Below are 11,532 nucleotides of genomic sequence, written 5' to 3'. Positions count from 1 at the left end.
GTTGGGTGTTCATCTGAAAATGTCTTAGTTGTGATGTGGTGCAACTAGGATACACCAGGTGACTGCGATGATTAATTCCATATGCAACACTTGTACAGATGTGTCCTCTTACACTGTGGCCCATGATGCGTTTGCTCTGCGGCTTTAGAACCGTGGCATAGCGTATAATCAGGGGGTGGTCTCAGCGGATAGGCTGACACTGTGCTGTGCATCACCGCATTGAAAGGATACGCAGCCTCCCGCAGCAAGGACAGAAAAGGATACATCTGTATATTTCTGTGTGACTAAGGGCCTGATTCAGCCCTGAACGCACGGGCACAAATTCGTACGGCCTGTGTTTAGTTAAGCCACCCCGCTAGAGTGAAATACCGCCTTGCAAATCACTATAAATTGCATACAAATTCTAAGCCTATGCGCAAGTACAGGGAACAATGAGGCTAATGGTGGGCCTATGGCAGGCATGTCCAGCTGTTGGGAAACTACACATCCCAGCATGCCTTGCCATAACATTCCCTAGTAACAAAACTGTGGCAAGGCTTGATGGGACTTGTAATTTCACAACATCTGGAGGGCCATAGTTTGGACATACCTGGCCTATGGCTATACAGACTGGACACCGTAGTGCAGCCACCATATATTAGCAAGTGTGATTTTGCAGCTGCCTGGAGCCGCGCACCCTGAACACTGCAATGACAGGCCTGCATTTCTCCAACCACTCCCTGCTAACACCTCCACATGATCACTTCCTGTCAATCACTTGTACCTGAAATCTTCATTGTGAGCTATTGTGCAGCGGCACCTTTACGCGAGTGCATCTAGCACAGATGTAGGCTGTTGATTATTGCTCCATTGAGTTAACATTGGCCCTTACGTATACAAACGTAAAGTAGGCCATGTGCTCTGACTGTAATAGTTTTTGTTGAGTAAATAAGACATGAAGCACATGCGCTAATGAGATTTTGAGCTACCGCTGGTCAGTCCATGCCTCTATTGGCTGGCTATGCCCCCTTTTGTGAATGCATCTCTTCATAGGCCCCTGTCAGTGCAATACTTCAATTTCATTTCAACATCCATTCTATTGACATAAGAACATACTTGCCTACGTTGGCAGTTTCCTATCCAGGAGAAGCTCATTTATGTCATTAGGCCCCACCCCTCACAGTAAAGTGCTGCAAATAGCAAATATTTGCATGGGAGGCAAGACCTGGGAACAATTTGAATGGCCAGGATATCTTTATGGGGCCCATTGGGACCTGCTGGGCTCTAGGCGGGCATCTAGGTTGCCTTGTGGAAAATCCACCTCTGAGTGGGTTGTAAGAGGGGTGCCAATAACCGTGAGTCTCTTGGAGAGAAGGCGAGTGTACATAAGATTGATCAGATATATTACTGACTGCTGAAGGTACATGAAAAATCAGCCCCTGTGTTCTACACACCAACTCAGCTTTTGAGGATGGATCCAGGTCCTGGGACAGTGCTATGTGCTTGTTCCGCAAATGAATCTTTACCAGCCAGCCCCTACTGAGTTCATTTTAACTCAATCAGATGGTAATCTAGCCATAGGTGGGTGCCAGGGGCATGCACCTACACCACACTGCCAGTGAGCAAGGGCTACATACATCGAAGCACACAACCAGTGGTGTGACACTATCAAAGTTGCCCAGAGTAAAAAAAGATGTTGGAGGACCACACACGCGCACACACACATATTGTATATGCACATGCTAATGATATTAGTTTTTGGTTCTATACAAACACTACAATACCTAGGTCTTAAAGACACAGCCCTCTCTTGGTTCTCATCCTACCTATCTAACCGCTCCTTTAGTGTTAGTTTCTCTGATTCCACATCCTCTTCGCTAGCTCTATCAGTTGGAGTACCACAAGGCTCAGTCTTCGGTCCTCTGCTTTTCTCAATCTATACCTCATCTCTTGGCAAACTGATTAGCTCTTTTGGATTTCAGTATGATCTGTATGCAGATGATACTCAGCTCTACCTAACCTCCCCGGTCCTGTTCCATCTGTAATGGGCCGTGTCTCTAAATGCCTTTCTGCTGTTTCATCCTGGATGTCATCTCACCACCTCAAACTTTAATATTTCTAAAACAGAATGAATTCTATTTCGGCCAACAAATAGTAGTTACCAACCTGATATCTCTGTTGCTGTTGAGAATATGACAATCACTCCTACCTCTCAATCTCGCTGCCTAGGTGTTATCCTTGACTCTGAACTTTCCTTTGTTCCCTACGTTCGATCTGTCTCGAAATCATGCAACATGCACCTAAAAAACATTCTAAATTCACCCTTACCTTACACCAGACACTGCAAAAACTCTAATCCATGCTCTCATCATTTCACGCATTGATTATTGCAATAGTCTCCTTATTGGCCTTCCCCAATACAGACTCTCACCACTACAGTCCATCATGAATGCAGCTGCGAGGCTAATCTTCCCAGCCAGATGTTCGTAGTCTGTGATAGAAATAAATTATTTATCCTTAATACGAGGCAGTGATAAAGTATATTTATTATGCAAGCTTACAGAGAATTGGGCATTTCAATCTCTGGCTTTAGGCCAGATAACAGTCTCTTATATACAGTAAGATCTCGAGTAACACAATAATTAATAATTAACAAACAAGGCGTGCATATTTTAATGTAGGGGCGTACATAATTATAATAGGGGTGTATCTTCATAATCATTATAATTCTCCATGTATTGGTCATCATGGAACCTCCTTGATAATGTAATGTTATGTACATCTCCAGAAGGCGACCAACGCCACCACACTCGACAACTCTGATACTCCAGAACGTGAAATCGGTTAGCATAGATGATGAATGATCACTGTCGTTCATAGTCCATGTTTGTTATCTTCTAAGTAAACAGAAGCCAATGTTAGTTAAAGCTTTTTTACAATGTCACCATGCTCTTATACGTGGGTTTTATGTTTGTTCATCTCGCCTGATCCTAGCTCTAATAGAAACAACGGTACTTGTGTATTTTAGCGGCGCCCCCGATGTTGGTCGCGCAATGTTTTAATCGCATCGCATGCCATGTACCCGATGGCATGCGATGCAACGCGATTTTTGCCCCTATACGATTAAAAATTGTATAAGCACCCTAAAGGGTGCTTTTAAGCACCCAAATGGGTGCTTAGGATGTTAAATGCAGCCCCACGCCAACCCCCCACTATACACGTGAACCCAAAGCGTGGCAAGCGCAGCGAGCCCGTGAGGGGCGGCGGTACGTGTCCTCCGACCTTTTCATACCCCCACTATCCACGTCGGTGTGGAGTTGAGAACAGAAAGTGTGGCGAGCCTGAAGCGTGGCGAGCGCACGCGGATACCTTCACAGGTATACACGTCCCCTCGCGGGCTTCACAGGTATCCATGTCCCCTCGTGGTGCTCGCTGCGCTCGCCACACTTTCTATTCTCAACGCCGACGTGGATATTGGGGGTATGAAAAGGTCGTAGGAGGCGTACCGCCGCCCCTCGCGGGCTCGCTGCGCTCGCCACGCTTAGGGTTCACGTTTATAGTGGGGGTGCTTTTAACATTGTAAGCACCCATTAGGGTGCTTATACAATGTTTAATCATTGTATGGCATTGTATGCCATATACAATGCCATACCATTTTAAAATTGTATGACATTGTACAACATTGCGCGATATCGCATCGCATACCATCGCATGCCTTTCGGTATGCGAGGTGCGCCGCTAAAATACACAAGTACCTAAACAACAGCTAAAATCCATTTCATTCTGATGACACTGCTTATTCTAAATTCATCTGTATTAGGATTCATCTGTATTAGGCTTTTAGGCCTGCATTTGACATGTCAGTCACTGGTTATCTGTATTCTACCATATTCAATACAATTTTTTTTTTTTTTTTTTTACTTACACACAAAGCCATAAACCAAACTAACCCAACATAAATATCTTCTCTTGTCTCAAAATATCTTCCAACCCGACCTCTTTGCTCCTCACAAGATCTGCGTCTCTCATCCACACTCATTACTCGCTCCCATACCCAATTGCAGGACTTTCTTCAAGCTGCACCCACTCTGTGGAATGCCCTCCCAGGCACAATAAGACTCTCCTCCAGTCTCAAAACATATAAGTGTAATAACCAGACCAGAGGTTATATATGTATATGTATATATGTAGTAAGTAGATAAATGAACTGGGATCCATCATAGAGGGGATCATATGTTAACAGAAAGAGACTTTTCACAGTACAGCGTTTAAGATTAACAGATGCAGTAATTATACCCCTCAGTTGGGACATATTGCACCAACCAGGCTGACAGTGTGGGAAACCTCATAAGGGACAAATAAAGTGATCTACCTCGTGCACCCAGCGAGGAGCGGTGGCCACGCGGGGCCTGATAAAAGGAGCAGCCGTTAACGGAAAAAAAAGGCAGTTCCCTGGAGAGGTTTGATAGAGCAGAGCTGCACAGCCACAGTGGACAGTGGTGCTGAAAGCAGGCAGCGTACTTACTGGAGGGACCCCGCTTCTGCAGTCAGGCAGCGGAGATCTGATCCCGACAGTGTACACAGAGCTGGTGCCGGGAGAGGGACGGCTGCGTCAGAGAGCGGCGACGCATGAGAGTTGCTGCGGGACCGGCATCCCTACCTGGAGAAGTGCCTCCCACTGCCCAGGACTGTGATCCGGTGTCCATCGCCAATCTCAGGGACACTGGTCCGCCGGGCGGCGTGACCCCGCCCGCTGGGCGGTCCCGGAGCTGCGGACACCAATAAGAGGTGAGCCGGGAAGGAGAAGGCCGGCGCTGGGCAGGATCTCGGTGGATGATGAGAGCCGCAAAAGGAGTGCTGGGCGGTCCCGGAGTGACATCAAGTTGATAAGGTGGGCGGAGCAGTGCGGCCAGGGACACGGCTAACACAGACCGGAGAGGAAGGGGAGTACAGTAGGTGTGACACACTTAGGCCCTCCCCACCGCTGGTCAGGACTCAAGAGGTGGGCGGTGACGGAGGCGAGGCCTAGTAATAGAGAGCCAACTGTCAGCGCAGAATGCAGAAAGGAGGCATAAGGACAGTGCAGTGACACATTTAGGCCCTCCCTGTGACGATTGGAGAAGGCTGGGACGGAGGTGGATTGAATTGTAACAAGTAAAAGTTAGAGTGTGGAGAGGTCATAAATGGACCCAATAAACACCTGAGACATTTGCAGTAGACCATTCTTTGCCTGCAAGGACTGTATAAAAAGGGACTCTGTGTTTAATAACATTTGATCAGTCTCCAGAAGAGCGGCCATAATACAGCCACCTGTATAGACAAGATTGCCAGATCTTTGAGCGCAGACCAGATAGAGCCTGTTAACAGTATTAGGAAACAGCCAAACCTACAGTAGTTTAGGTTATAAGAGGGAGCATGTTAATTATACAGCAGAGACAGTGAAGAGTTTAACATGAGGAAATAGATTTATTTAAAGCCGCAGTCCAGCTGTTAAGAAAGGATACTCAGCGTATGTTGAACTAAAACTGATCTCAGGGACATATTGCAAATAGCTTCTAGAGGAGAATATCAGCACACTTGCCTGTAAGGAAGTTCCATTCATCATCAGGAACAAACAGCACTTGATCTGCAAGGGAAATTAGACAGGATCAATCCGAGTATTGCATATAGAGAAGGATACATATTGCTTCAGTTGTCCCCATCAAAGATTAGGGACGTGTCATACTGCAACACAGGATTATACATTGTATTGAGAATGCTCCAGCCTTCAAAGGAGAGTCATTGAGAGCACCAGAAACATTGTATGAAATTAGAATTGTACTAAGTTAGGACTTTTTGGCTATATATATGAAACTCCTCTGGGATGTGCAGTATATTGTTCTATAGAGAAATATTATGTAATGTTATAGAGCTAAGTTTGACATATTACCTTAGAATTGGTAGTGTATTTAACATGTCATTGATTTAAATAAGCATCTAGTTAAGTACACAGAAGTTTAATTAACTAATCTACAAAAGCAATTCCACTGTGTTGTCAGTAAATGCCAATCGTACATGAAGTTGATAGCAGTAACCATTCACCATTGTATGATTTGCAAAAGTTGAAAGTTTACCCATATGTTTATATATTGTAAATCTGCTAACCAACATTTATTCAGAAAATAAAGCAAATATACTTACCAATACTGGAACAGTTTGTGAGAGGAATCTGTAAAGAAGAGGTAACCTGAAAAAGAGAAAGAAACAGAGTATTACAATAGAATCCCAGTTTATTACAAGGAAAATTCCGTGGCGTCACAAACAGGATTCAGATAATTAATTGTGCGCAAGGGGAAAACTATAAAAAAAAAAAGAAAAAATGTCTCAGGAACAGCCGTCAGCTTCTGGAGCCCAAGGGGAAGGAGTACTGGACGAGAATGTTGCCGGCCCGACGATAGCAACTTCACCCATCACAATGCCTTACTATTACGGGGCTCCATGGATGCCTACGTACTCGGGCAAAGTGTGACTATCTGGCACCACCACCTTTAAGGACTTCAAATCCCAGCTACAATCCATATTTACCATCTACCCATTGAAGGAGGAGCAGAAGGTCCAAATGCTTATTGGACAGTTAAGGGGTGCTGCCAAGAGGGAAGTCAAGTCATGGCCAGACCAACAAATCAAGACCGTCGATGGGATCTTTGAAAAATTAGTCACCATGTTTGAATCTCGAACCGTGGCGGCATTGAAGAAACGGCTTTACGCAAGACAGCAATTACCCAATGAGACACTAAGGGACTTTGCGTTGAGTCTCCAGGAGTCACTCAAGACATTACAGGCTTTGGACCCTCGTGAAAAGCAACAAGAGAACGAGACATTGACAAATGTATTTGTAGAAGGGGCCAGATGTAAAGATGTGAGAAAACAGCTTCGGATGTATCGATCACAGAATCCAGATGCTTCGTTTTTGGAGTTTAAGGAGGCGGTACTAAAAATTTTGGAGGACGAACAGCCGGATGATGATGAGAGCTCCGAGTCAGACGATATGTGTGAGTCAGATGTTCCACTAAAAAAACACACAGTATATAAAACCGACCTGACAAAGGCCAAAGTGTTTCCTGTCGCCCAACAAGTGCAAGCCCCTGTTCAACCCGACAGAGTAGGGGTCTTAGAGGGACAGATGACACAGCTTACCAGAGGCCTTGACCTGGTCTGTCAAGAACTGAGAGAACTTAAGCAACACCAGATGCCTAACAAACCGCAAGAGTGGCGTTCAGATCGAAGAATGCCGCCTCGAAGATGGGATGTTCCAAGATTTAAGGGAAGACTACCTACGGATCAGTTTGACTCCCAAGGTAGGCCCATTTGCCGGAAGTGCCAGAGGAGCGGACATATTGCTCGCAACTGTCAACAGGAAGCTTTAAATGCGGAGGTCCCGAGGCAGGGGACCGACCCTCGGGAGGAGACCAGGCATTAGGTCCATCGTCAGAGGAATGGTGGCCACACTACATGGGAGAGTGTCTTTCATTGGAGATCTCAATAAGGGGAGTGAAAATCCCTGCGTTACTGGACACGGGCTCCCAAGTGACAACGATTCAATTAGACAAATTTATGAAACACTGGAAGAAAGAGGAAATTAACACACCCCCTACTAACTGGATGAATTTAGTGGCAAGTAACGGTCAACCCATCCCATGCAGTGGCTATTGGGAAGCAGAAATAGAAATTGGAAACACCAAGTTACCAGCGCAGGGCTGTTTAATTTCTACTGATAAAAATGAGTATTTCCCACCTGCCATCATTGGAATGAATGTTCTATACAAAAAAAAGGGGGAGAAAAAGAGGACTCTGTTTTTGGGGCACTCTTGTGATATGATGATTTGATGATAAAACTTAGCTTTTATTTATTTAAATTAAAAATAGAGGGCTATAATTCATGGATAAGGTAGCCGTAAAAATTCAATCTCCCTGCTGGCAGTGAGCTTTTTAAGATATATGCTATGCACTAGGGATTATGAACAAGGGTCCAAAATGGTCGGACCAATTGGAATTGTTGATGTATTACCTAGTAAGCCTTGCGGCAATGGTAACTAGGGCTCGTAAGTGGCAAATTATAAAAGTTTAGGAGGGGTTAATTCCCTGTGGTTTGTGGAGACTGCTCACACGTTGAGCGTTGTTAGTACTAAGTTAAGTAGTACTTGTGTTGGCACCGCAGTAGTTTTTTAAGGTGCAAATAAGACGTTCCTTAGTTAGGGTTTCGCACGATTCTGTGGGTGTGTAGTGTGCAGCTCTTTGATAGGTGCTATCAGGGAGTGTTTGGCTCCTTAGTGAGTTGAATTATGCGCTGCGCCTTGCTGGGCTAAAGTTGAGACCGGCATCATATAGGCCCCACCGTGAGAGTTTTAATTCCACTTACACCACAGTGATAATGGATACACCAAAAACCTGACACAATTCTCTCGCTGCTTCAATAGCTGTACCACATGCTGCTCTAGGATTGAGCTTGAACGCAAGTTTAGCTATTAAATGGGCACCAGTGACCATACACTTTACATCGTACACTTAATGTCAAATCAATGAATGTTCTATGCAACTGTCCGGACGAGATTATTTACGCCCTGAAGACCAAGATATCTTTAGTCCCTCCATATGAAAGGAGAGTCTTACAACAGACCATTTGATTTATACAAGGCCAAAGAAATTTAGCTAATAAGCTTGGGGAGATAGGAAAAGCACGGATCGCGGACCAAAGTCCTATAATTCAACCAAATTCCAAAACGGTGATATGGTGTAAGGCTCGAATGGGGCCAGGTGGGCGCGATTATGAAGCATTGATCGAATCCTGCGATAATGAAGGCCAGAACCCTTTTGTGGTCGCCCGTGCTCTAGTCTCCATACGGCAAGGAAGAGTACCAATACGCATATTGAACCCTCAACCCTATCCGGTTAGGTTGTTCCGATATTGTCCTGTTGCCAAGATCCTGCAAGTGACTTTCCAAGATGTATTAGGAGAAGTATTAACGGTAGCTCAACAGGGGGCAAGCCCAGAGGAGCATGAATCTGAGTCAACTGAATGTTCCTGGTTGAAAGATGTAAAGATTGGTGATGAGGGTACTTCAGAGGAACGAAGGCAAGGAGTGATACAGATCGTGTTGAAAAATAGTGCCGCATTTAGTAAGCATGCATCCGATTTTGGCAGAGCCTTGGGAGCTTGTCACCACATACCCACTGTAACAGCTCATCCTATTAAAGAACGACATCGTCCTTTACCCCCTGCTTTGTACCAGCCGGTACGAACTATGTTAGAGGAAATGAAAGAGTCCGGAGTGATCAGAGACAGCTGTAGTCCATGGGCGGCACCATAAGTGATCGTGAAGAAAAAGGATGGTAGTCTGCGATGTTGTGTCGACTATCGGAAGCTCAATGCTGTGACCCATAAGGATGCCTATTCTTTACCGCGTATTGAGGAGACTTTAACCGCATTAAAGACTGCCAAGTTTTTCTCTACGTTAGATTTAACAAGCGGATACTGGCAAATCCCAATGGCCATCGAGGATCAAGAGAAGAAAGCATTCACCACCCCGATGGGCCTTTTCAAATGGGACAGAATGCCCTTTGGGCTGTGTAATGCACCCGTGACGTTCCAACGAGTAATGGAGCATTGTCTTGGACAACGAAATTACGATATGGTCCTCTTATATTTAGATGACATCATTTTTTCTAAATCATATTCAGATCATTTACAACATCTCGATGATGTACTCTCCCAGCTGACTAAGTATGGACTCAAATTAAAACCAGCCAAATGTCATTTGCTGAAGCCTCGTGTACTGTATCCGGGCCATATAGTCAGCGCTGACGGGATTGAGACAGATCCTGAAAAAACCCGTGTTGTTGAAGATTGGCCGATTCCTAAAACCCTTAAAGAAGTTAGGAGTTTCCTAGGGTTTGTAGGATACTACAGACGATTTATCAAAGGGTTCGCCAAAATCGCTACCCCACTACATAAACTTTTGCGGGGGAAGTCAGGTGCGGATAAGATGAGCAATATCCCTGTGCGGTGGGTTGATGTACATCAAAAAGCTTTTGAGCAGTTGAAATCTTCCTTACTGAAAGCCCCGTTATTGGCTTACCCAGACTATGAACAGCCCTTTTATGTCAGTACAGACGCTAGCCATCAGGGACTGGGGGCCGTCCTGTACCAGAAAGAAAAAGGAAACAATAAAGTAATCGCCTATGCCAGCAGAGGTTTAAGAAAAACTGAGAGAAACAGCGAAAATTACAGTACCTTTAAATTAGAATTTCTCACTGTAGTTTGGGCAATCACAGAAAAGTTTAAAAATGATTTAGCTGCGGCCAAAGTAATAATAACTACCGATAACAACCCATTGGCCCATCTTTCGACAGCCCACCTGAATGCTCTGGAACAAAGATGGGTATCGAGATTGGCAAACTTTAACTATACTATCCAGTATGGTAGTGGTAAAACAAACAACACTGCCGATGCTTTGTCCCGCTTGCCCACGGACGAGTTAATTGAGAAAGAAGACGAATTGGAAGACATAGAGACCCCCCCATTTAGCTGTTCTAAAGTTAGACAGAACGTCATTAAAGTGAACACAAGGGAAGAGGATCAAGATATCCAAGGAATCGATTGGAGTACAGTTCAAACTCAAAGCTCTATCCTACAAGAAGTAAAGCAGATGATACAAAATGATATCCGGTTAACCAAGGAACAGAGGAAAACCGCAGACCCCAAGTTAATAAAATGGTTGAGGCATCGTGATAGAATCTTGTTCAGGAAGGGAGTAATGATAAGGAGCATTGTCGATCCAAGAACACATCAAAATCTCCAGCAAATAGTCGTGCCCAGATCACAAGTCGAACATCTGTTGACAGCATATCACAATGAATCTGGACATTTTGGAATGCAGAAAACTGAGGCTGTTTTGAGAAGTAGATATTTCTGGATAGGATTAAAATCGGACATAGAAAAGTGGTGCCAGAATTGTGCTGTCTGTTCCAGGAAAAGAAGTACTGGGCCAACACAGAAGGCTCCTTTACATCCTATCACCAGCCAATATCCCCTTGAATTAGTGGCTCTTGATCACGTAAAATTGGATATGAGTTCTCATGGATATCAATACATGCTCACTATAACCGATCATTACAGCAAGTTTATAGTGGCTGTGCTGGTGAAAGACATGACCGCAAAGACCACGGCAGCAGTCTTCCTAAATAAGTTTATTCGCCCTTACGGATATCCGGATCGCATCTTAACGGATCAAGGTGCTGCTTTTGAGTCGCAATTGTTCAAAGAACTCTGTCAACTGTATGAGTGTAAGAAATTAGGGACAACTGCTTATCATCCTCAAACCAACGGATTGTGCGAGAGAGTTAATCAGACCCTGATTGGAATGATCAGAAGTCTTCCAGTTGAAAAAAGATCCAGATGGCCAAGCATCCTGCCAGAGCTCACTTATTTATACAACAACATCGAACATTGATCAACAGGCTTCACGCCGTATTATCTTCTATTTGGCAGAAGGGGCAAACTCCCAAAAGATTTGG

The 11,532-nt window shown here is 44.6% G+C and overlaps 1 long non-coding RNA gene across 1 annotated transcript; it reads right to left on the bottom strand.

Annotated features, from left to right (window-relative positions):
- Positions 1-2,507: 2,507 nt before the first annotated feature.
- Positions 2,508-6,273, bottom strand: LOC146042483 (uncharacterized). Its single transcript, XR_014463887.1, has 3 exons — positions 6,160-6,273; positions 5,561-5,605; positions 2,508-2,876 (listed from the first exon to the last, which is right to left on the bottom strand). It is a non-coding gene; the product is annotated as an uncharacterized LOC146042483 (long non-coding RNA).
- Between the last annotated feature and the right edge of the window lie 5,259 nt (positions 6,274-11,532).

The sequence above is a fragment of the Crinia signifera genome, chromosome 19, assembly GCF_055691185.1.
Source record: "Crinia signifera chromosome 19, ASM5569118v1, whole genome shotgun sequence".
In the NCBI taxonomy this organism is placed as follows: Eukaryota; Metazoa; Chordata; class Amphibia; order Anura; family Myobatrachidae; genus Crinia; species Crinia signifera.
The sequence above is the reverse complement of the archived record's forward strand: the minus strand, read 5'-3'. Positions and strand labels throughout refer to the sequence as shown.